This window comes from Balaenoptera ricei, chromosome 5 (assembly GCF_028023285.1).
Source record: "Balaenoptera ricei isolate mBalRic1 chromosome 5, mBalRic1.hap2, whole genome shotgun sequence".
NCBI classification, from domain to species: Eukaryota; Metazoa; Chordata; class Mammalia; order Artiodactyla; family Balaenopteridae; genus Balaenoptera; species Balaenoptera ricei.
Genome location: NC_082643.1, coordinates 117,921,701 through 117,948,695, shown reverse-complemented (window position 1 = coordinate 117,948,695; position 26,995 = coordinate 117,921,701). Strand labels below are relative to the sequence as shown.

The 26,995-nt window shown below is 34.5% G+C and overlaps 1 protein-coding gene across 4 annotated transcripts in view; it reads left to right on the top strand.

Moving 5' to 3' along the window:
• LOC132366631 (bifunctional heparan sulfate N-deacetylase/N-sulfotransferase 4) overlaps positions 1–26,995 on the top strand; it is an 843,093-nt gene that overhangs the window by 369,445 nt on the left and 446,653 nt on the right. For 3 of the 4 annotated variants that reach the window (XM_059924226.1, XM_059924229.1, XM_059924227.1), the window contains exons 5-6: positions 10,616–10,812; positions 19,796–19,867. The gene's annotated coding sequence lies outside the window, so the exon portion shown is untranslated. The remainder of the gene's footprint in view (positions 1–10,615; positions 10,813–19,795; positions 19,868–26,995) is intronic. The other variant, XM_059924230.1, reaches the window with a different exon arrangement.

The following is a 26,995-nucleotide window of genomic DNA, read 5'->3' as shown; positions in this document are numbered from 1 at the left end:
ATTGAGGTTCTATCAGCACATGAGGCAAGCAGCATAGAGGACAGTCTTTGATAAATAGTTGACTAGCATTTCTGAATCATCAAGTCTATCAGGCAGAGTACATTACAGACAGTGTTTCACACAGTTAAATCCTCAATTAGAATCTGAAAATCATCTCTGCTACCCTAACGTGGAAGATTTAATGCTTTCATAATGGAATAAGTTTTTATATTCTTTGCCTTTCCTCTTTTATCATATCCTAATAAAAAAAACCTTACTTGATCATTGAGATTAGCCTTCCTTATATTTCAAAATATAATAGTGCCATTTTTAGAACTAGAATATGTATTTGGAAAACTCTATTAACCGTGTTGACCTACCTGCTTTAATTTGTCAGACTGATAATATAAAGCTTAAGTGAGTATTTTAATTTCATAGAAATTTTAATAAAAATATTATCAGAAATTTAATCTTGATAGAAAAAAAAGTCTCCTTGTAAAAAGATATTTTATTGCTGAGCACCCAGTACAAAGGATGATACACAGAATAATTATATAAGAGCAATTTTGTTCCCCTGTTATAGCACTTAAGCACATAACACATATATAAAAATGCTCTTTTTACATAAGAAGTTCTTATTTAATGTTTAAGGAAATTTAAAATATATGGCAAACCATAAATAAATAAAAATTTAAAAATTACTCTTCAATCCATTCTAAAAGTCCTATGAATTTTTAGCATTAATCTTGACAGAAGAAAAAGTCCTTCAATATTAACTAAAAGTTTTGCAACAATCTGAGGAGTGTTTATTCAAGAAATATGGCTGAATCTCAGAATAGTGATCTTCATGGCATTTTAACCTTCCCTAATTCTATCTTTCTGTCCCCAACTCTGTGATAGCCTTAAAAACCAAGACCTCCCAACAATAACTTTGAAAACCAGTTGTCAAGCAGTCCCTGAAAGGGGCAGAACAAGTTTGGAGCTCCACAAAAGCTCTACCCTCAGATTTTTTTCACTGTTTTACCTATCCAGCAGCTTGCTGAAAAGCTTCCTTCTCAGGACTTGTCTTTATTTCATCTGGTTCAGAGCTTACTCTGTGCAGAAATCTTATTCCAAAAGCATTTGCTGAAAACAATAAGTGGCAATTGTTTAACATCACAGCTGCCTGAGGCATCTTTACCAGCTGGGGCTGTCAAGAGACTGACCAAAAAACTTAAAAGGAAAATCATGGGAATCAGATATCCATAGGACATTCTGAAAAGATAAGGCAAATTCTAGGGAATATCTAAAGGGCCATGTATATACAGAGGGTATTGCACTTACCCAGGAAAGACTTGTAAAGCCTTAATTTAATATCTCTAGCCAACTTTATCTCAATGCAAGCAGAAAATGAAATATAAGACAGAAATAAAAGCTGCCTGCTGGAGTATTGAAGACATAGCCAAACACACACACACAGCCCCTTATCAAAGACCGGAAGTCTTATTAATTCAAGGTATTTAAGGAGATCTCTGTCTAATAATTATGTGACCATTAAGCTAATCAGACGGAGACTTCAGTGACCACATATGACAAAGTATAAAGATTTAAAGACTAGTTCAGAAGTCTCTAAATAAACAAACAACAAGAATAACAATGATAATCCTTGGGTGAGATAATGTGATGGGGAAGTATCTGATTTTCAGAATTGCTACATTGCATTTTTAATACATGTATCTGTTCCAAAAATGTATAAAGGACACTCACAAGCCAGAAATAGCAAAAAAAAAAAAAAAAAAAAAAGAACATAAATAGACGTCCTCTAAATAAGATATAGAAATGGCCAATAAGTACATGAAATGTACTCAATATCATTAGCCACCAGGGAAATTCAAACTGAAACAAGATACTGTTTACATGCACTGGCATGACTATAATTAAAAAGACAAATAATAAAATGGGTTGGTGGTATTGTGGAGAAATTTGAAGCCTTATGCATTCTTAATGGGAATACAAAATGGTTCAGCCTCTTTGGAAAATAGTTTGACAGTTCTTCAAAAAAAAAATAAACATAATTATCATATGATCCAAATACTCAGTTTCTAGATAAGAGAATTGAAAGAATATGTTCACACACACACACACAGCTTGCATGTAAATATTCGTAGCAATATTATTCATAATAGCCAAAAGTTAAAACAACTCATATGTTCATCAACTGATGAAAAGATAAATAAAATGTGATATATCAATAAATCGATTTTTTTGGACATAAAAAGGAATGAGAATGGTATTAGAAACCGAAATCTAGATATCAGGAGTGCTCATCATTATTGAATTGTTGCTATTTATTCTTTCAATACACAGAGCTTGGAAATATATGTAACATGTTGTGCATGTGTGTGTGTATGTGTGTGTGTACATACACATTTATTTCTATTATCTCTATACCTATACCTATAGCAATATACTAAAATCCATAAGTTCAGGCAAATATCTTCAATGTCAGTCCAGTACTACAGGGTTCATTTCAGTTTATTCTCTTCTCTTATTTGTAACTCTTTTATCCAAAAGTGAGAAATCCGTCTCCTATAATTATCTATTATTTATACTTACTTGATCAATGACTAAAACGATGTTGTATAGGTGGCAGCCATCCACCCACCAATCCCAGCATAAAGATATTTCCCACTTCACTTTTGTTCTAACATCATTGCTGGGCCACTACTATCTTCACCTCCTGCCCAAATGACCTCTTCACCCAAATGATGCTTCAACCCAGCATGACATGCTGCCAACACATCCTCCCTACCCACAGAGCACCTTCTTACTCTACACAAACTTCAACACTGTTCAGCTTTAAACACCCCCATGGTTCCATCTTTCTCACCATACTGGTGTTGCCTTATCCCATGCCAGGCCTTCATTGTCACCTTGCTTCATAATTGCTTTCCTCACCCCACTTGGGCTCCAATGTCCTACTGTAGGACTCCTACATACCATAGATGCCTTTCTCACACTCCTTGATCTCTGACACACAAGACTGGTCATTCTCCCACCCAAATGTTCCCCTCACCCTGCTTTGGCTCTGAAATTTCCCTGCAGATCCATCACTGCTCCCCCACCTACTGAATGGCTATTCTCCTTACTCTGTTCCAGCTAAGACAGTCCCCACTGGGTCACCATAGCTGTCCCTCACTCTTCTCACATGATAGACATCTTCCTTGATCTCCGTAAAACAGACTTAATCTATAAGGAAGGGAAGGGAAAAAAATGGAAGGAGAGGTGAACAAAAAGGCAAGTAAGAAGAAGAGCTATAACTTCCTTACCAAATTTTCACCATATATTTGGAACATCTTATTATGTTTATAAACATGTGTCAACATATTTTAAATATTTTTATAATATTCTGACATATTGACCTATAATAATTTAGTAATTTTCCAATTTGAGGTATGTATTTATTTCCAATTATTTTTCACAATTAGAAATTCAAAGAGGTCAAATAATTGTGTTGTTTTTAGAGCTTTAAATTGTTTTCCTGAACTTTTGGGGTTATTTGTATTTCACCACCTGTATGTAAGAAAACATTTTCTCCTTGTCTTCGCTTGACATTTTGGTTTGGGATATTATTTATTGTATAATATGAGAGATAAAATGTAGCATCTCATTTTATTTTGTCTTTGGTTACTAGCAGGATTTGTTATTGTTTTATATGCATATTTATCATTTGCATTTTTAGTCTTGTGAATTTATTGTGTATATCCCCAAATCATCTTCCCTATTTTGTTTTATTCTATTCATTAATTTTCATGTGTTCCTTAGACAAGATAGATAGGTAAATAGGATTATAAGATTAACAAATGCTTAACTTTTTCCTACCCATGTTTAGTGTGAATATTTTCTGAATTCAGTTTTTGCCATTTCTATAAGGCTTTGGTTATAAAAATATTTTATTTTTTAAGTAAATATTTAAAAGTAATATATTTTATGATTTATATCTGTGATTTAAATTTCTAAAATCCTTCCTTATCATATGAACTTATATAGACATATATATATTGCCTAAAGTTTTTCTAGTTCTTTTATCATTTCTTTTCAAAATATAATTCTTATTGATCTAAAATCATTTTGGCATTGAGTACAAGTAATTATTCATAAAGCATTTATCAATTAATGAATTACTTAAATTGCAAAACACTGAGGCGTATTTCTACTATATTTCATTTGTCAATTTCTATGCCAGTTTAATGTGTTATTATAATGCATATTAATATGCTATAGAAAAAATCCTCTTCCATTAATTTTTTCAGAATTTTCTGGTATTCTTATGCAATTACTTTACAGAAGAATTTTAGAATGATTTAGTCATTAAAATATTGTACTCACAACTTGATTGGTATTGTGCTAAATATGCATATCGATTTTGGGAGGATGTATGATTATCCTCTGTAAGACATTCAGCCAAAATTTCACTTGTGGCCTTCAATTTTTATTACTTTTTAAATTTGTAAATCCTGTGGATTTCTTATTAAATTCAGCCCTTGTTTTATGTTTTTGGTTACTTTGATAATAGACATTTTTCCTTTTTAGTTTTTACCACATTTTTCTTAGCATATCAAAAAGACATTGATTTTTTTGTACTCCTTTTGCAATGCTACAAGTCATCTTAAATTCTAAAAATTCTCATGTTTTTTCAGTCAGATATATAAATGTCTATTTTAAAGTGAAAATATGCTTGGTATATATGATTTTTCTTTTGTTTGGTAACCTACATTTTTAAAAAATTATTTCATTATTGACTAAATAATATGTAGTATTTTGCATAATTTTATCACAAATAAAAGTGATCTTTTCACTTCTGAGTATATTTTAAAAAAAACTTTTTAAGTGCATTCTCTTTACTAGTAATAATCTATCTTACAGAAGAACAAACTTCATGATTTCCCTAGTTTTCAACATTTGGTTAATATCCTTTTGTTTCTTTTCTCTTTAGCTATTGAAATAATTATGTAGAAGATAGCAGTGAAGATTGTATCTTTAAAGTTAGATAATTCTGAGCATGAAACCCAGAGCAATAATTTACTTGTTGTGTGATAGACACATTCTTCAATTAAGGATATTAAGAAGGAAGTACCCAATAGGATGCTTGAAAAGATTAAATGAGGTCGTGCATGTAATGTGCTTAGCAGCATGCCTGCCATGTAGTAAATGCTAAATTAAATACATACACACACAGGAAAAGACAAGAAAAAAGTGAAGACCACATGGGGACAGCTTCCTAGAAGTTAAATTAAGGAGTAAAACTTCATAAACATATTTAAGGAATTGAAATATTACTTTAAAAACAAAACTTTTTGAGATAATTTAAAATGTTTTTTGATGTAATGCAGTTATAAGAAATAATGCAGAGAGATTCTGAGAAATCTCTACCCAGTTTCCTCTAATGGTGATATCTTTCAAACTATAGTACAGTATCACAAAAAGTATATTGACATAGATTCAGTTGAGATACAGAGCATTTCCATCACCACAAGGACCCCTCCCATTATCCTTTTTGGCTATACACAAATTATTCCCCACATGTCTGTCAACCGTTAATCTGTTTTTCATTTCATACTTTTGTAATTTTAAGATAAATGGAACAATAAAGTATGCAGCCTGTATTAAAGCCTGATTGACTTTTTTCACTCAACATAATTCTCTAGAAGTTCATCCAAGTTGTTGCAAACATCAATAGTCTGTTCCTTTTTTAATTGCTGAGTAGTATTCCATGGTATGAATGTAGCACAAGTTGTTTATTCACCCATTGAAGATCATCTGGGTTGTTACCTGTTTGGGGATATTACAAATAAAGCTTCTAAAAATATTCATGTACAGGTTTTTAAGTGAACATAACTTTTCATTTCTCTGGTATAAATGTCTAGAAATGCAACTTTTGTGTTATATAGTAACTACATGTTTAGCCTTATAATAAACTGTCAAACCATTTTTCAGAGGAACATAGTCCCATCACCAAAACATGATTGATTTATTTTCTCCACCTCCTTTAGAGCATTTGATATTGTCATTATTTTTTATTTTAGCTATTCTGATAGGTTTGTAGTAATATCTCATTGCAGTATTATTTGTACTTCACTAGTGATTGGTGATATAGGACATGCTTTTATGTATTTATTTCTATTTGTGTATTTTCTGCAGTGAATATCCAAACATTTTCTTCTTTGGTTGCTACGAAAAGTTCTATAGTTTTGCATTTTAAGTCCATGATCCATTTTTTTTTTTTTAAACATCTTTATTGAAGTATAATTGCCTTACAATGGTGTGTTAGCTTCTGCTTTATAACAAAGTTAATCAGTTATACATATACAATATGTTCCCATATCTCCTCCCTCTTGCGTCTCCCTTCCACCCTCGCTATCCCACCCCTCTAGGTGGTCACAAAGCACCGAGCTGATCTCCCTGTGCTATGCGGCTGCTTCCCACTAGCTATCTGTTTTACATTTGGTAGTGTATATATGTCCATGACACTCTCTCACCCTGTCACATCTCACCCCACCCCCTCCCCATATCCTCAAGTCCATTCTCTAGTAGGTCTGTGTCTTTATTCCCGTCTTGCCACTAGGTTCTTCATGGCCTTTTTTTTTTTTTTTTCTTAGATTCCGTATATATGTGTTAGCATACTGTATTTGTTTTTCTCTTTCTGACTTACTTCACTCTGTATGACAGACTCTAACTCCATCCACCTCATTACAAATACCTCCATTTCATTTCTTTTTATGGCTGAGTAATATTCCATTGTATATATGTGCCACATCTTCTTTATCCATTCATCTGTCGATGGACATTTAGGTTGCTTCCATGTCTTGGCTATTGTAAATAGAGCTGCAATGAACATTTTGGTACATGACTCTTTTTGAACTATGGTTTTCTCAGGGTATATGCCCAGTAGTGGGATTGCTGGATCGTATGGTAGTTCTATTTGTAGTTTTTTAAGGAACCTCCATACTGTTCTCCATAGTGGCTGTATCAATTTACATTCCCACCAACAGTGCAAGAGAGTTCCCTTTCCTCCACATCCTCTCCAGCATTTATTGCTTCTAGATTTTTTGATGATGGCCATTCTGACCAGTGTGAGATGATATCTCATTGTAGTTTTGATTTGCATTTCTCTAATGATTAATGATGTTGAGCATTCTTTCATATGTCTGTAGGCCATCTGTATATCTTCTTTGGAGAAATGTCTATTTAGGTCTTCTGCCCATTTTTGGATTGGGTTGTTCGTTTTTTTGTTATTGAGCTGCATGAGCTGCTTGTAAATCTTGGAGATTAATCCTTTGTCAGTTGCTTCATTTGCAAATATTTTCTCCCATTCTGATGGTTGTCTTTTGGTCTTGTTTATGGTTTCCTTTGCTGTGCAAAAGCTTTTAAGTTTCATTAGGTCCCATTTGTTTATTTGTGTTCTTATTTCCATTTCTCTGGGAGCTGGGTCAAAAAGAATCTTGCTGTGATGTATGTCATAGAGTGTTCTGCCTATGTTTTCCTCTAAGAGTTTGATAGTGTCTGGTCTTACACTTAGGTCTTTAATCCATTTTGAGTTTATTTTTGTGCATGGTGTCAGGGAGTGTTCTAATTTCATACTTTTACATGTATCTGTCCAATTTTCCCAGCACCACTTATTGAAGAGGCTGTCTTTTCTCCACTGTATATGCTTGCCTCCTTTATCAAAGATAAGGTGACCATATGTGCGTGGGTTTATCTCTGGGCTTTCTATCCTGTTCCATTGATCTATATTTCTGTTTTTGTGCCAGTACCAAACTGTCTTGATTACTGAAGCTTTGTAATATAGTCTGAAGTCAGGGAGCCTGATTCCCCCAGCTCCATTTTTCGTTCTCAAGATTGCTTTGGCTATTCGGGGTCTTTTGTGTTTCCATACAAATTGTGAAATTTTTTGTTCTAGTTCTGTGAAAAATGCCAGTGGTAGTTTGATAGGGATTGCATTGAATCTGTAGATTGCTTTGGGTAGTAGAGTCATTTTCACGATGTTGATTCTTCCAATCCAGGAACATGGTATATCTCTCCATCTATTTGTATCATCTTTAATTTCTTTCATCAGTGTCTTATAATTTTCTGCATACAGGTCTTTTGTCTCCTTAGGTAGATTTATTCCTAGATATTTTATTCTTTTTGTTGCAATGGTAAATGGGAGTGTTTTCTTAATTTCACTTTCAGATTTTTCGTCATTAGTGTATAGAAATGCAAGAGATTTCTGTGCATTAATTTTTTATCCTGCTACTTTACCAAATTCATTGATTAGCTCTAGGAGTTTTCTGGTAGCATCTTTAGGATTCTCTATGTATAGTATCATGTCATCTGCAAACAGTGACAGCTTTACTTCTTCTTTTCCGATTTGGATTCCTTTTATTTCTTTGTCTTCTCTGATTGCTGTGGCTAACACTTCCAAAACTATGTTGAATAATAGTGGTGAGAGTGGGCAACCTTGTCTTGTTCCTGATCTTAGTGGAAATGGTTTCAGTTTTTCACCATTGAGGACAATGTTGGCTGTGGGTTTGTCATATATGGCCTTTATTATGTTGAGGAAAGTTCCCTCTATGCCTACTTTCTGCAGGGCTTTTATCATAAATGGGTGTTGAATTTTGTCGAAAGCTTTCTCTGCATCTATTGAGATGATCATATGGTTTTTCTCCTTCAATTTGTTAATATGGTGTATCACGTTGATTGATTTGCGTATATTGAAGAATCCTTGCATTCCTGGGATAAACCCCACTTGATCATGGTGTATGATCCTTTTAATGTGCTGTTGGATTCTGTTTGCGAGTATTTTGTTGAGGATTTTTGCATCTATGTTCATCAGTGATATTGGCCTGTAGTTTTCTTTCTTTGTGACATCTTTGTCTGGTTTTGGTATCAGGGTGATGGTGGCCTCGTAGAATGAGTTTGGGAGTGTTCCTCCCTCTGCAATATTTTGGAAGAGTTTGAGAAGGATAGGTGTTAGCTCGTCTCTAAATGTTTGATAGAATTCACCTGTGAAGCCATCTGGTCCTGCACTTTTGTTTGTTGGAAGGTTTTTGAGTTAATTTTTTATAAGGTGTGAGGTTTATGTCAAGGTTCTTTTTTTTCTTCTTCTTCTTTTTTTTTTTTTTTTTTTTGCCTATAGATGTCCAATTTGTTCTAGCACCATTGTTCAAAAGAGTATCCTTTCTCCAATGAATTGTTTTTACATATTTGTCAGAAATCATTTGGTTTTCTTCCCACTGGACCCCTCTGGCAGTACCCTGGTAGGGAAATCAGAGCACAGCCTGCTCTGCCAGAGAAGGGTTGCTTTATTCCAGCTGATAGGGGTGGGAATATATTCTCCCTCCTTGAGTCATGGACACTACCAGGCAGGGGAATTGGAGTACTGTCTGCTTCTGCCAGGTGGGGGATGGACAGCCCCCTGAAGATGTGTGAGGGGGGTGGTTTCCATTGGTATTAGTTTGGAGAAGGACGGGTATTGGCAAAAAGGTTTCCTGTCCTTAGGCCATCATTATCCTAGGCATAGGCTTCTTGGAGATTTTTGCCTGTGTCTGTTGGCAGTTCCTGACTGGGGACTTCTGCAGCTTTCTGTCTGGGATATATGGGAGGCAATAATTCCAAGGAATTCATCACCAATATTGTTTATCCTCATCCTACTCATTCATGTTACTGTCTTTTCATTCTGTATTTTAGAAACATGTCTCAACTTTATCCTTTATATATTTGATTGGACTTTCTGCAGTGTTAATTCTGTTTACCTGGCTTCTATGTGGATAATTTTTTTTGTTTTTTATCCCTCCAATATTTTTTCCTGGGTCCTCTTCTTTTTTTTTTAAGAAATTCACGTTCATTTATTTATTTATTTATTTATGACTGTGTTGGGTCTTCGTTTCTGTGCAAGGGCTTTCTCTAATTGCGGCAAGTGGGGACCACTCTTCATCGCGGTGCGCGGGCCTCTCACCATCGCGGCCTCTCTTGTTGCGGAGCACAGGCTCCAGATGCGCAGGCTCAGTAGTTGTGGCTCACGGGCCCAGTTGCTCCGTGGCATGTGGGATCTTCCCAGACCAGGGCTCGAACCCGTGTCCCCTGCATTGGCAGGAAGATTCTCAACCACTGCGCCACCAGGGAAGCCCTGGGTCCTCTTCTTATCAGTTAATTTACTTCTCTCTTTCTTGCTTCAGCACATTATGTTGTTTATTCATTATTCCTTACCTTGTTTAGTAGAGGTCATATCTTTAGTCCTACTTGGGAACATAGAACAGATTATATACATATACACAGAATTTTTTCTTCATTATTAAAGTGCTGTTCTTTTTAGTTTTCAATATAATATTTCCTTTCAAATGTCAGCATTACTTATAAGCCCAATTTTTGATATTTTTCTAAATGACCAAAAGTTTACTGTTTGTCACCAGGCATGGTGCCTGGTCTTATCCATTGCTTGGTTTTAGAATCCTTCCGTCTAGTCTTTAGTTTCTGTTGCCTCTAGCAGAGAAGCATTAATGTAGTTCATCGGAATAAAAGGTTTTCACCAACCCTTACTGCTCTTTTCTTTAACTTTAAACAGAAGACTGTATCTTCCAAAATATCTGAAAAATCTTAATTTTTTTCAAACATGCAGGAAATGAAAAGGACTCTTTCTTAATCAGGCTCTGCCTCAACCTACCCAGACCAACAACACCTTATGCTCTTTGATGACAACTTTCAACATGCAGAGTGCTAACATCACTCTTTAGCTATAACCTGGTGATAGCCTAAGAATTGCAGTACCTGGATGGATGATAAAAATATGGATGGCACATAAGTCGAAGAAAAGAGGTGAGAAAGAAGCTTAAGAAACGATACTATCTTGATCACTCAGTAAAGACTGATAGAGTAGGGACAGTGTCACGTTTTTAATTTTTTCATCAAAATCTTCATCTTAATGGAGGGAGAAAAAAGTAGTTAAGGCCAAAATCGTATTACTTCTACTTCCAATGTAATAATGCTGATCTCAAACGTATATATATCCAAATGGGTTAACATTCAAATCCTTCAACACTTTGCTGAAATTTTATTGCATAATCTTACTCTTTTTCTATGGTAGTATTACTTATAGTTTTGTTGTGCTCAAGGACACTGTGATGTGGAAACAGGAGTAATTAAATCAGTATCTCCCATTCTGGTGTTATATTAATTCAGAACTTAATGCACATTTCAAAAGGAATGTAAGAAATATGTTAGAAGTTAGAATCTTTTATAAAAGTACATTACACAAATTCAGATGCATGATTGATTAAGTTATTCCTTACAAATACAAATAGGAGCCAGATTTTACTCCCCTCCAAAAAAACACATATTATTTAATAGCTCATTATGTTAGATTTGTTTATTGCTCTAGAAAATGTCATCATGGTAGTGGAGTCAGTCAGATAAAGCAAAAATTAATTTAAAACCTATCATATACTGACAAATCATATCAATACAGGAAACCTCTTAAGAGACAAAGAAAAATGTAAGTTTGGATATTGTACTGCCATGCTATCAAAATTTGGCAATAATTTAACAAATATCTCAACAGGGAACTGAGGTTTACCTATTAACAGTAAGGTACAAATGCGAGAAAATGCACAGTGTGTGAATGAATGCATAAATAGATGAAAGAGAGGGAGTCTGACATGAAACAAAAAATAAGAATGAAAGTCTTGGTGGATCCCAATACATATTCAGTATGACAGCCAAAAAACTGTGTCCTTACAAGTTGCCATTTGAGGGCAGTGAGTAAATACCATTATTATTTTATGTTAATGAAAAAATGTGAAGTGATTGGAACAAATAGAGTGCTGGTATAAATAATTGCCAAAGGTTTTACACTTTAGGTTTAAGCATAAAAATAAAATGCTAATTGCACATTTCATTACTACATGATTGCATAGTCTTGGCATTTTAATCGTATTCATGGAATTAGGCAGATAGGCAACTAACTTCATATATTCTAGTAACTTTGAGGAATTCTTTTTTAGATTTTTTTTAGATAAAAAATGAAAATAGATTTAAAATGTGCATTTTGGAAAAATATATGATAAAATACTGACATATCTGTAGGCAGCATGACACTCCCTAGCAAACCACCGACAGCTGGAGAGCTTCACCAACCCAGTTTGCAGTCAGCTGTTTCAAATGGCATAAATTCTCCACAAAACTGCATAGATACATTTATCAATTTCTGCAGGTTGTGAATTATAGATTCTGTTTAAGACTGTGTTAGGCATGCAAACTCAAAGAAAAAAATGAGGCAACAGTTGAAAACTACTAATTTTATAGTATCTAGAATAGTTGTTAAGCATTCCAACTTAGAGCTAATTTATTCAGTGTCAAAGATAACAATAATGATAAATAGCTTTTATAATATATAAAGCCTTAATAAATACAATTTTATTTTATATATTTAGGAGGTTGATAACATGTCATTCTCCATACTTTTTGTTGTCTGGCTAAATCATGAGAGGAGAATATTATGATATCAATTTTCTGTATTTTTCTCACCAAATTCTGTGTGGTTGTGACAGAGATTGCTTGTTTTTCACCAAAATCCTTTTTCTACTCTTTCCATTAAAAAAAAAAAAAAAGAAAAGAAAAAAGAAAGAACTGTAGCTGGATATATACTACTGCTCAGCTAAACTATCCTTTCCAGCCTTCCTTATAGTTAGAAATGGTGAATAAATTTTTGCTAATTGAATGTAAACCAAAGTGATACCTGTCACTTCCATGTTTGGATGTTATAAAAACAGTACGCTAATTCCATACTTCCTTTCCCCTCCTTGCCAGTGAAACTCAGACATGGCAGTGACCCAGCTTCAACCATGCAATAACAACATGCCCTAGTACAGGGGTTGGCAAACTGTAGCCTACAAGCCAAATCCCTCCTTCTGCCTGTTTTTAAAAAATTTTTATTGGAACATAGCCATGTCCATTCATGACATAGAGCCTATGGCTACTTTCCCACCACAATGGCTGAGTTGAGTAGCTGCACCATACACCGTATACCCTGGAAAGCCTAAAATATTTACAGTCTGTCCCTTTGCAGAAAATGTTTGCAGGTCCCTGCCCTAGAGAATGGCAGAACATGATGAAAGCAGTCTGAGTCCCTGGATGAGCACCCTGATTGAGCAGGGCTGCACTACTACCCTGGACTCATCACTCCAGGAGTGTTATAGGAGACAGAAATTTATTTTTTTTAAAACTACTGTATTATTGGGTCTCCTAATTACCAGCAGCTTGCTATTTTCCTAAATCAAGCCACTCTGAAAAGGATATGAAAATGAACAGCAGTAAGAAAATAATATAAGTTCCCAAAATAAAAGTTAAATATCTAATCAACACTGTCCTAACTGTACAACATAACATACTTCATTCTGGAAATTTTTTCTCTTTAATAATAAGCATCGTAGAGACAAGTATACTATTTTACTATAATTAATATGCAGGTAGTATAACTAACAAGTTTCATGGAGGATATCCATTTTGCTAACAAATGTTTGTCTTCAGTACCATATGAGAATTAATACACCTTTTAAATTTAATATCCAAAAAAATGTATGTGTGCAATTTTAACATAACTGGTCTTAAGTTCTGTAATCAACATCTTTTCATTTGTTCAAAGAGAATATCTGACTTATTTGGTATATAAACCAAGTTATTATTGTCAAAGTTATTCCATTAAATGCTCTCAGATCTTGAGAACCATATATCTAGAGAAGGGTCACCGATATTTTTCTAGGTTTTAAGAATGATATAACAACAGAATATGCTGTATTCTGAAAACAATGCAAAAACATGAATACTGATTATTGGAATATCCTGCTCATCTCTTCTAGCTATAGCATCTTCTACAATGAAAGCATGAATTCTAATTTTATCTGTGTACTTGCCAGGTTTTCTATCAATTTGTAATTATACTATCTGTAGTAAAATTTCAACAAGAATAATAGTGTCAGTAACTTCGGCAAGAGAAACACAATGGTGCATGGCAATCAAGGTGGGCTTTTTCTAAGGTACCTAAAACGAAGAGAAGTTATACATTTGAAATTGAGCTAAAAACTAAATATGAGCATTTTACATTAAAAATAGTACACAAAGTTATTTATGAATGTGTGTAATTCATTTGAAGTGTCAATAATTTGCAATCAATATGACTACTCTTCATTTTCCAAATTTAAAAACGATGCTGTAACCAAACATAATCGTACCTTGTTTAAAAGCCCTTTCTAAATTTTTTTCATATTACTTGAGAAGCTTTAGGAATAGCCTAGCAAATTGACCTCAAGAAAATCTAAGGCCTAAGAAAAATAAAAATTAGCCTCCAGGATCGGATAATAATGAAGTAAGAGACCCCGTTAGTTTTGCTTAAATACAAGGCGATGTTCTTCTCTCTTAAAGCGTGGGTGCTCCTAATCTGGAAAAATAGATACTGAGTTCATCTAAATATCCCCTATTTATTTTTTTTAACCTTTCAGTTATAATTTTTTAAAAACAATTATCAACTGAAAAGGACATTTTGCTGGAATTTCTTCAGATGTTCTACTGTTTTGCCACATATTCACAAAAACAGAAAATGATGAAAACTCTCCTCCACAACATTTAAAACTAAAAGTGACAGACTAAAAATGTGGGAGCAATTGATATTAAATGTAAGACAAATAGAACTAGAATAAGAAAAATCTGCCAGCTCCCAACATAGCGCTGATTTGTTTTGTGAAACAGGAATCAGGTGAGGAATCTAGAATCTCCTCAATTTTTCTGTGTTTTCAGTATGTAGGACTTGGCAAGAACATTACCTTGTGAGGTTAATTAAGTATTCCTCCCAATTTATAACCCCTCCACCTTTTTATATGATATTGTTTGCTGTAACACAAGTGATTTTGCAATTCAAAAAATAAAAATGAAAAGAGTTAGTAACCATGGAATGTTTTTAGAAAATTCTGGGACTCATAATCTCCAAAAGTAAATTTTAGAGCATGATAGCATGCCAATAATAAGCTTTGAGTGCTGGATCTTTTGTGCGGAGAATTGTACTTGTACATACATTGCATTCAGAATATCAGAAAAACAAAACTAGAGACAGCAGAGAAGACCATTACACTATTTTATAAAAGGTATATTACACTGTATTATAGGAGTTATAAAGGTATAAAAGTTTAATGGCTCTCGAGGAATTCAGTTCACCTTGCTTGACTTCTAAAAATGATAACAGAAAATCACAAGTATTCCTTATTAAATAACATAAACTGTTTACTTTAAATTCAAAATCTCATTAGCACCATTATAATATCATCTTGGCAACACTAAGAAAAAAATGATACCACGAAAAACAGAATGTGTAATACAGAAGACCAGAGAAGATTTCACAGATAGACAAAAGACACAGCCAATAAAAATACTGATTGAAATTAAAAGGAAAAAAATGCAGTGTTATGATATGGGTAATATGTACTCATGACCCAAATAAATTGACCATATACAATGATCAAAATTTTAACAAAAGTCCATGTACCTACTAGTCATGTTTGTTGCTTATTTGTGAACAATATAATCGGACTCTGATTGAATTAAGCAGGAAATACTTTATTGATACTAATGTTGACAGTTCACTGAATCTCTAGAAGGAAGGAGAAACAGGCTTAGAAAGTCAGCAGGAGGAAAAGAAAACTGGCCAGCCAGAGCTATTGGTCAATTATCATTCACCAAACAGTCTAGTGAAGGCACCAGTTGCCAACAGCCCTCAACACCAGATGGCACACCCTGCACCACGGAGACCATTTGAAATGGATATTGGATGCTACCATTGGCAATGATGCTGCTGTCTCCCATGAAAACTACATGTTGCTCCTTCCACTAGTGGCAGCATTTGGCTCCAAATGCATTTTTCATGGTTCTGCTTCTTTGCTTCATTAAATCGTGCATACAAGTCAGAGGTAAGAGTCTGAGGCTGAGCAATTTTTGTGTGTTCTAGTTGAAAGGGCAACTAGGGAAGTAAATATCTAGTTTTTTTTTGGTTTCATATTATTAGAGTCAAACTCTATGCTTATATGTATAGACAGTTCCCCAAAGAAATGAGGTTATGTGTTGGGAAGCCAAAAAGAAAAAGGAAAAAAAAAAAAGTCCTAAGTAATTCCAACTTTGGTTTCACAATGTCACTATAAACCTTTCTCCCTATCATTTCACTCTCCCCAACTATGTTCCCACTAACATAATCCAATTATCTTCAAGCAATACAAATTACATCTCAAGGCTCATTAGTTCCACATTTATCTCCAAGCTAAATACATCTAGGTGATGGCCATTCTTTTTTTAGTTTCCTAGACTCAGAAATGAAGCTGGAAAAAAAAAAAAGAAAGAAAGAAAGAAATTTCACTACATAAATAGATATAACATATAATAAGATTAAATATACATCAGAATAATATGTATGTATATTATACTTATCTATGCATGTATTACATCTGTGAAATATATGTACATCCATCTATATGATATATATTGCTACAACAGGTTATATACGATATATATATGATATACATATATGTGTGATACAACAGGAAGAGATGCTGGCATAGGACATAGTTCTCAGTTCTCACTTCACCTCTCTAACTGGCACTAGGGCATGGCTGTCACAAATGATTTCACTCTTCTGTTATTCATTCCTTTTTCTTTTTCTATATCTTCAACTATTGCTTTAGTGCAATAATTTTTTTTATCCTGAGAAACCTAAAATTTTGTCTCATGGATGTAAGCTCTTAATTACATGCACATGAAGTTATATTGGTGGTCTTAAACTAAACAGGAAGCACCCAAATGGCCCTCCATATATAGTAAACATTTACTTAACTTTATGCCAGTGTGTTTGTTAATGAAGGATGCATTCTAGGTTCACATTCTTGCCCCTTTCTTCCCTCTTGTCCTCCAGCAAACACTACAACTTCCTGTTTATTTTGAAAACAGATTATTAATTACAATAATCAAATAATCTGTCCCACTTTGGCATCGCAGAGACAAGATATGTGCATTTTGGCATTGGAAAAAATCATCTCATCTATGGATCATTGACCTGAGCATATTTTGAATGCTTACTTGCTTAGTGTTGGCATCCCTTATTCCTTAAGGCTAGGTATTACATTTGGGTAGTAGGTCATATATAGTAACACCAGCAAATCTATTGAACAATTCTTTCATTTGCTCTCAGATAAGTTCCCAAATGTGAAGCAGTGTGGGTAGGCTACTATGATGTAATCAAAGACATTCAATATAACCACAAAAGTCTTCAATAATTCTGCAGAAAAAAAAGGCAGCCATGGAAAGCAAAAAGAAATTCAAAATAAGTGTATATTTTCCTGAGAAATATTATAGTCCCATTCATAACAGAAAAGGTTCCAGGGTAATCAACTGCTGTAGGGAATAGGCTGGTCACATGGTGTATATTGCCACAGTGGGCTTGGCTGGTTTCTACTGGAGGGAAATTGGTTCATATGAAGAGAGAAACTTCATATGAGGAGAGAAAGATGTTATTGAGGTCCTTTAATAACTTCCATCCTGCCATTCAATCCACAAATATATGAGTTCTGCTCAGAGTCCTTTCCTGGCTGTTCTATCTAAAACATCACCTGTCCTCATTTCATCTCTATCCCCTTACTCTGCACACAGCACTATCTGACAATATCATATATTTATGTGGTCTATTTGATTCTCTAGATTTTAAGTCAAGGATTTTGCCTGATTTGTTTACTTCTCTATTTCTTGCACCTAAAATAGCTCCTGGCACATTAGAACTCCCCAGTAATCCTAATATTGGTTGAGTGAGTAAATATACCCACTGAACAAACATGGCAGAAGATAGGGAAAAAGTGTTGAATTAATCATTTGTCAGTTTTTCTGGTGATTTCCAAAAACCTTTTCAGCAAATAGTCACTTTAATGATAACTCATAGGCCACCTATATTTTTGCGCTATAGACTATTAAAATGCCTTTTGCAAACACTCTTGACACCAGTTCAAAGTCCATAACCATCTAACAACAACAACAATAAAAAATGACAGCTTGTAAATAAATGCAGATACTTTTCTCAGGCCTGATCTTCTAGGCAAAGAGGAAACAAAAACAAAAGTACTCCTTGAAGTTCTGCCTACTAGAAAGATTTCCCATCCTAACCGTCCTTCTGGACATTTTTCAGAAGATTTCAACATATTGGAAAAAGGCGTTTGTGGGTACAATAGGAATCAACACTCTGGTATTCTTTAAATAGTTTATTTTACAAGTATTTTTCTAATCTGTGATAGCTTTTGGCTTATTCTATAATAATGGTACTTACATTCATAGTAAGAAAATAAATGGAATAATTCTACCTAAAAATACCTTTTCCAACTATAATACCCAACTTAGGAACTTTGGAAATAAGCCTGTGGTTATTATAGGGTCTAATGAGGTTTACTTGGAGTTAGACTTGTATCAAAACTCCTTTTAATAACTGCCCTACATAAGCCATCACAATGAGCAGCAAAGGATCTTTCTGGATCTGCAGGAATTAGTGTTAGTCTCCCATAATTCTGGAAACACCTGGGTATTTCGGTTTCCTTAGTGCAAAGGTAGCCTGGTAATTATTCCCAGAACCCTGGAGAAGGCTATAAAGAACATTCACCACATACTCTAATGATGTTATTGCAGGGTCCTTCCCTGGTTGTACTAAGATTTTTCTTCATTAAAGGTTTCCAAGGTATTTTTACTGGCTCAGGTCTTGGTAATGGCTTATTACCATGTCAGACCAGTTGTCTCTATGTCCACCTTGCTCCTGCTTCTTCTTAAGTGTCCATTTTGGTCTCTGCCATCCTAGGATCCTAGGAGCCAATATTATGTGGCACGTGTCTCACAGATATCTCCAGGCTATAGGGAATATCCACTAACATTTCTAAATGTGTTTCTAAAAATGTTTAAATGTTTTAAATAGACTTTATTTTTTTAGAGTGGTATCATGTTTATAGCAAAAGTGATTGGAAAGTATGTCGAGTTCCCATATATCCTCTATTCCCACACACGCACAACCTTCCCCACCACTGACATCCAGAATCGCCATGGTACATTTGTTACAAGTGATGAACCTACACTGACACATCATTTTCACCTAAAGTCCATTGTTGATACTAGAGTTCACTCTTGGTGTGGTACATTCTATGGGTTTTGACGAATGTGTTATGACACGTATCCACCACTGTAGCATTTTACAGAATATTTTCACTGCCCTAAAAATTCTCCGGGCTCTATTCATCCTGCCCCTCCCCAGTCACTGAAAACCACTGACCATTTGCCATTTCCAGAATGTCATATAGTTGGAGTAATACAGTATGTATCCTTTTCACATTTGCTTCTTTCACTTAGAAATATGCACTTAATTTCTTTTTTATTTATTGTTGAATTTTAAGAGTTCATTGGATGATAGTTCTTTGGATAACAGTCCTTTATCAGACATGTGATTTGCAAATATTCTCCAAGTCCATGTTTTGTTTTGTTATGCTCTTGACAGTGTCTTTTGAAGTTTTTGAATCTTAATGAAGAACAGATTATCAATTCTTTCTTTCATGGGTAGTGCCTCTGGTATTGTATCTAAAATGTAAATGCCATACTCAAGGTCATCTAGGTTTTCTGTTATCTTCTAGGGGTTTATAGATTTGTATCTTACATTTAGATTTACGATCCATTTTGAGCTAATTTTTTGAAGCATATGTTTCTAAATTCTTTTTTTCTGTTTTTGCATGGGGCGGTCCTGTTGTTCCAGCATCATATAGATCATCTTTGTTCCATGGTACTGCATTTCCCCCTTGGCTGAAGATCAATTGACTATATTTATGTGAGTACATTACTGGGCTTTCTATTTTTTCCATTGAATTATTTTTTGCCAATACTATACTGTCTTGATTACTGTAACTTTATAGTAAACCTTGAAGTCACACAGTGTCAGAGTTTTGATTTTGTTCTTTTCCTTCAAAATTGTGTTGGCTATTCTGGGTCTTTTGCCTCTCCATATGAACTTTAGAATCAGTTTGTCAGTATTATCAAAATAACTTTCTGGGATTTTTATTGGGATTCATTGAACATATACATCAAATTGGGGAAAACTTACATCTTGACAATCTTCCTATCCGTGAACGTGGAATATTTCTCTGTTTATTTAGTTCTTCTTTGATTTTGTTGCTCAGAGTTTTATAGTTTTTCTCATATAGGTCTTGTACATACTTTGTTAAAATTTTATCTAAGTATTTCTGTTTGGGGAGTTTTAACATAAATGGCATTGAATTTTTAGTTTCTGATCTACTTGTTCATTGCTGATATATAGGAAAGTGATTGACTTTTATATACTGACCTTGTATCCTGCAACATTCCTATAACTGCTTTTTTAGTTCCAGGAATTTTTCTGTTGATTCTTTCAGATTTTCTATGTATGTATTATCTGTGAACAAAACAGTTTGTTTATTCCTTCCCAGTGTGTTTATTTTTATCCTTTTCTTGTTTTATTACATTAGTTAAGACTTCCTATATGATGTTGAAAAGGAATGATGAGAGGAGACATCCTTGCCCTGTTACTGATCTTAGCAGGAGAGCCTCTAGTTTCTCCCCGTTAAGTAGACATTAGCTATAGTTTTATTTTAAAATTTATCAAATTGAGGAGGTTCCCCTCTATTCTGTTTTACTGAGAGTTTTTAATCATGAATAGGTGTTGAATCTTGTCACATGCTTTTTCTGCATCTATTGATATGATCATTTGATTTTCTTCTTTAGCCTGTTGATATGATGAATAACTTTAATTGGTTTTCAAATGTTGAGTATGCCTTGCATAACTGGGATAAATTCCTCTTGGTTGTGGTGTGTATTTTTTATAGTTTTATGGATTTGTTTTAAAAAAATTTTGTTGAGAAGTTTCGCATCTATATTCATGAGAGATATTGGTTTGTAGTTTTATTTCCTTGCAGTATTTTTTGTCTGTTTCTTTGTGTTAGGGTAATGCTGATCTCATAGAATGAGTTAGGAAATATTCCCTCTGCTTCTATCTTCTTAAAGATATTTTAGAGAATTTGTATGATTTCTTCCTTAAATGTTTGGTAGAATTCACCAGTGACTCCATCTGGGCTAGAACTCATTTTTACAAATATATTCTCAGTCTTTGATAAAGATAATTTTGTAGATCTATTCAAGAAAACTTAAGGTGCTTAAAAAAGATTGTACATATTAAACATACTTCCACACCCATACTGCCTTACATCTTATGATTTTTTTCCTCTATATAATATCAAGCAATATCTGGAACTTTATGTACATCACCATTCTGTCACTACTGAATCAAAGTTTCAGTCATTCATTAAAGCAAACAGCCTCTAAAGTATCCCTTTCTACTAAAACTTTGTGCAATGAAAGAAATGTTTTATATCTGGGAAGCCTGCAAAACAAAAGCAAAATAAAGTTATCAATGGCCTCTAGAAAATCAAATAGTATCAGAGACTTACGTTGTTATAATACTCAGTATGTTCCAGACACAAATAAAAATTACTCAATGTTAAAAACAGGGAACTCTGCTCAATATTATGTAACAACCTAAATGAGAAAAGAATTTGAAAAAGAATAGGTACATATATATGTGTAACTGAATCACTTTGCTGTACACCTGAAACTAATACAACATTACAACATTGTTAATCAACTATACTCCAATATAAAATAAAACACTAAAAAAAAATAAAAATAAAAAACAGACAAACAAAACTGCTAAACATACAGGAAAATTGAAGAGTCTGGGTCCAGGCCAAATCCTATGTGTGGATTTTCAAGCCCAACCCTAGCCAGTTACAAAGGCTTTACCTGGAAGATCTCACTGGAGAAAACCGCCCTCCCTACACCAGACTTTGTGCACAGTGAGTACATTGAAGTCTTTGAAAGGAATTGCAATCAAGGACTCAGGAGCTAACAGCCCATGGCCTTGCACATAGCCGCATTCTGAACCCAGGTGCTGCCATTTTGAGGCCTCCTTATGAGTGTACTGGGGGTAAGGGAGTCCTGAGCCAAGGCCTTTCCCTAGTACCTCTGCCAAGATCTCCTTATCTGGAGGAGGAAGTAGAGCTTTGAAAATATCTTCTCATCTCTGACTCAGTACTTTTCCACTTCTGGCCCTTCTCCTCTCCCTTCTCTCAGGTCCATAAAAGGGCATGAGCCTTTGTTTGGGACTTCCTCAGCAGGGAAAAGAATCCCCAGGTCTGAGCTGGTCCACTTGCCCCTCACTGAGTGCTGTTCTGTGTGGGAAAATGGGACACTGGGAGAACCAATGCTTTTTCCTGTTTGGCCTCTTTGTTTACAGCATAGCAATAAGCAATTAAAGGCTTGACTGTTACCTTCATTTTGCGTGTTGTTTTAATTGAACTTCTAGATACCTGGCAGCTCAGCACTCTCCAGTTCAGCTCTTGACAATTCTCTAGAGAAAATACAATCAACAAATGCAAATCCCATGATGACAAGGTCTTTAAAGTAGCTGTTATAATCAATTACTGTGAGATAAATATAAACACTCTTGAAATGAATAGAAGGATAGAAGTTCTCAGCAGAGAAGTAGAAACTATAAAAAAAAGAACATGATGGAAATTTTTAACTGAAAAATATAATATCTGAAATACTAACATTTTTGGATAGGCTGAATAGCCTAACAGAATGGAGATGACAGAGGAAAGCAATGGTTAATTTGAAGATGGATGAAGTTAAGTGGCATTTGCATGATCACAGTCCCAGCAGGAGAGAAGAAGGGGCTGAAAAATGTTTGAAGAAATGACTCAAAACTTCCCAATTTGGGGGAAAAATTATACATTCAAAGAACAGAAAAGTCCAAACACAGTAAACTCAAATAAAACTACACTCAGTTACATCATAAGTAAACTGCTGAAAGTCAAAACTAAGGGGAAAAAAATGAAAGTAGTCAGAAAAAAAAATGATACAGTTCATATAGAGGAGCAAGTGTTAGAATGATTGCAGTTTCCTTTTGGAAACTATGAAGTGTAAGGATATCTTTAGTTGAAAGAAAATAAGTAGCAACCAAGAATTCTATATCCTTCAGGCATGAAGGAGTAAAAAAGGACATTTTCAGAAGCATAAAAACTAAGAGAATTTGTCAACAGCAGACCTGCTCTGAAAGAAATACTAATCTAAGTTCTTTAGGCTAAAGAGAAGCTATCAGAGGGAAAGTTGGAACTTCAGGGATGAAAAGCAAAAGAAATGGCAAATATCTAGGTAAATACTAATACTATTTTTCTACTCTTACTGGTGAAACAAAATTATAATATTTCCTAGTGACATTTTCAGTGTATGCAGATGTAGTACATATGTCTACTATAACACTATGTGGGCAGGGGAAAGGGATTATATGGTTGTAAGGTTCATATATTTTATTTGAAGTGGTAAATATAAACTCTAGGTAGACAGTAGAGGGTTAGATGCAACAATCTACACAATCACACAAGAAAGAAAAATAAAAAGAGATAGAGCTTGAAATCCAAGAGATAAAACAGATTACTAAAAAAAATTTAAATAATCCAAACACAGAAAGTGGAGTAGAGGGAAAAAAAGAAGGGCAAACAACAAATAACTAATACAAATAAAGACTTAAATCCAACCATATCAGCAATTACATTAAATGGAAAACAGTTTTACAGTTTCTTATTAAGCACATATTTACAACATGATGTAGAAATCCCACTCCTAAGTATTTAACTAAGAGAAAAAACTATGTTTACAAAAACCTGCATGTAACTGTTGATAGTAGCTTTATTCGTAATTGCCAAAACCTGGAAACAATTTAAATGTCCTTCAACTAGTGAAGATATTAAAAAAGAAAATCTAGTAATTTGTATAGTTCAATATTGATACATACAACAATATAATTTATCATGCTAGTGAAGGAAGCCAGACTCAAAAGGCTACATATTGTATGATTACATTTATCTGACATTCTGGAAAAGGCAAAACTATCGAACCATTGGGTAGTTACCATGGGTTAGGAGTGAAGGGATGGGTTGACTACAAAGGGGAATCACGAGGGACTTTTGGAGGATATTAAAATTGATCTGTATCTTGAGTGTGGTGGTGTTTACATGATTCTGCATTTGTCAAAGTCAGATGAGCCATATACCAAAATAAGTGCATTTTACAGCATGTAAAATAAAAACAATATTTTGTAAAGTGCCCCACAGAAATAATTAATAAATGTTAGCTATAACTGTTATAATTATTTCATGTTAGTAATAGTGTTTTAGTATATTTGAATACAGAATGACATGTAAGTCCAACCATATCTATAAATTTACCTCCATCTAAAATTGTTATTTGCCTATACTTCCAAAATCCATTCCCACATATATTTGTCCAAATTTTGTGTATATAAAAAAAGTCTTGTAATACTTTTGTGAAGCAAGTCTTCTACTTTTGCTCTTAACTTTATAATTCGTCCATCAGAGCGCTGAGATCCTGACTCTAGTTGTGTGTGCAGAGGTAATGGGGCAGCGTTGGAAGAGGAAGGTTAGAAAGGGAGATTTTTCGAAGAAGGAAAATGGGCTTTCCCACACATGTAATTTGCTTACATTAAGTTATTGAACAAACTTCAAGGAATGCAAGAAACCATTCCTGAATAATAAGGAATCAGCCCTTCAGGTGGCAATCCCCCATGGGTTTTGGGAGATGAATTACCAAGAGTTCCCTTCCAATTTTTAGTACCCCCCTCTATCTTACCCTCAATTTTGTTTCTAAAACCTTGTGAGACAGTAAATCCTACTAACAATTACAAATTGGCAAACAACCAATTAGGACTTTACATATGGATTTTGGCAGCTCTAGCCTTATGGCTGCATGAATTAAAAGAGTTACAGGAAGCCCCTGGATTCAGTCTGTTTTGAGATTAAATTGTAGGTGTTTGAGCTTGTCTTTCTCTTTCTTCTGGTTATTTGTAAATATTGAAATTTACCCCCAATCCTTATATTCTCCTCCTCTAAAACAGGTGTGTTATGTTGTTTTATTGTTTATTAGTTTTTATCAATTTCTACTTGATTTTTCAGTGTTTCCTTAATGTACCCTTCAATTCTGGATGATCATATATTATTATTTAATTAGTTGTTTTACTACTGCATGCTCTATGCTGCCAAATTCTAATTATGCAATACCTGCTGGATTTTTAATTGCTCTCAGTTCCAACTGGGACCAGATAATCAGTATCATATTACCATATTTTAAAAAAATGTCTGTCTACAACCAGCAAGTATTCCTCATACTTAATCTCTATATCTGTTTTGGTAATGTCAAGAAGTGCAAGCTAAATCTGATTTGAAGCAGAAAAAAAAAGTCAGTGAGTGTCTGGGAAATCTGGAGAAGTAGGCTGCCCTATTTTCTATAGTTGAGAAGAATTTTGGAACATATGTACTAAATACCTAAGATGTACAGAATACAGATAAAGGGGCCAGAGAAATGAACAAATATGAAAAAGATATCTCTATAAGAATTTGGTCAAAATTGCAATTTTGATCAAAGTCAAGGAAGTATTTCAGTCCAGATTTTGCAATTTTTCTACTACTGACTATTTCATGATAAAAGGACAAAAATACACAGTTTTGAGACATTTTACCTAGTAAGGCTTTTTAAGCACTGTTTCATCTGTATTTTATATTTCATTTTATTTAGGCAGTTTTTTACTTTTTGACTTTTTTAAAAAATTAATTTATTTAATTTTGGCTGTGTTGGGTCTTCGTTTCTGTGCGAGGGCTTTCTCTAGTTGCGGCGAGCGGGGGCCCCTCTTCATCGCGGTGCGTGGGCCTCTCACTATCGCGGCCTCTCTTGTTGCGGAGCACAGGCTCCAGAAGCACAGGGCAGGCTCAGTAGTTGTGGCACACGGGCTTGGTTGCTCCACGGCATGTGGGATCTTCCCAGACCAGGGCTCGAACCCGTGTCCCCTGCATTGGCAGGCAGATTCTCAACCACTGCGCCACCAGGGAAGCCCCTAGGCAGTTTTTATAAAGCTTTTTCTATTTAGAAAAATTAATGAGGTAAAAGAGTATTTGTGGCGAGAGGTAGGTGGTAAGGGTCCCAAGAACGTCTTTCAAATTTTAAATGCTGCTGATACTTGATTATGAAAGAGGTAAATAATACTTGACTGGTGTATTTCACATACACAAAGTATTACAATAAAACCTCAATTATTACAAGAACAAAAGTAGAAATGTAAAGGGTATAAACACTACATTGAAAGGAAAAGTATTTTTGGCCATAAGGAGTTAGGATACTTCCTAAAAAGACTACTCTTAAGCTGGAGCTGGTAGTTAGAGATAAGATGGTAGTTAAGGGTATCAATTCTGGAAGCTTATTGTTTGGGCACAGATATTAACTCTGCCACTGTTATGAACTGAATGTTTGTGTCCCGCCAAAATTTATATGTCGAGATTCTCACCCCAGGTATTATAGTATTAGGAGGCGTGGCCTTTGGACGGTGACTAGTGTCCCTTTAAAAGAAACCCCAAAGAGCTTGCATGTCCTTTCTCCCATGTAAGGGCACAACGAGAAGATGGCCATTTATGAACCAGGAACTGGTCTTGCCAGACACCGAATCTGTCTGGTGAGATCTTGAACTTCCCAGCCTCCAAAACTGTGTGAAATAAATGTTGTTTAAGCCACTCAGACAATGTGTCGTTTTTTTTTTTTTTTGCTTTTTGTTTGTTTGATTGTTTGTAGCAGTGCAAATGGACTAAGGTAGCCACTACCCAGCTGGGTGACCACCAGCTGTTATTTTTCACTGTGCCTCAGTTTTCACATCCATAAAATGAAGGTGGTGATGGTAACTATTTCATCAGTTTCTTTGAGGATTAATGACTTAACAAACATAAAGCACTTAGAACAGTGCCTGGAACAGAGTAAGGGGAAAATATTTATTATGATGAAATAGAAGAGGAACTTGTATTTTGGC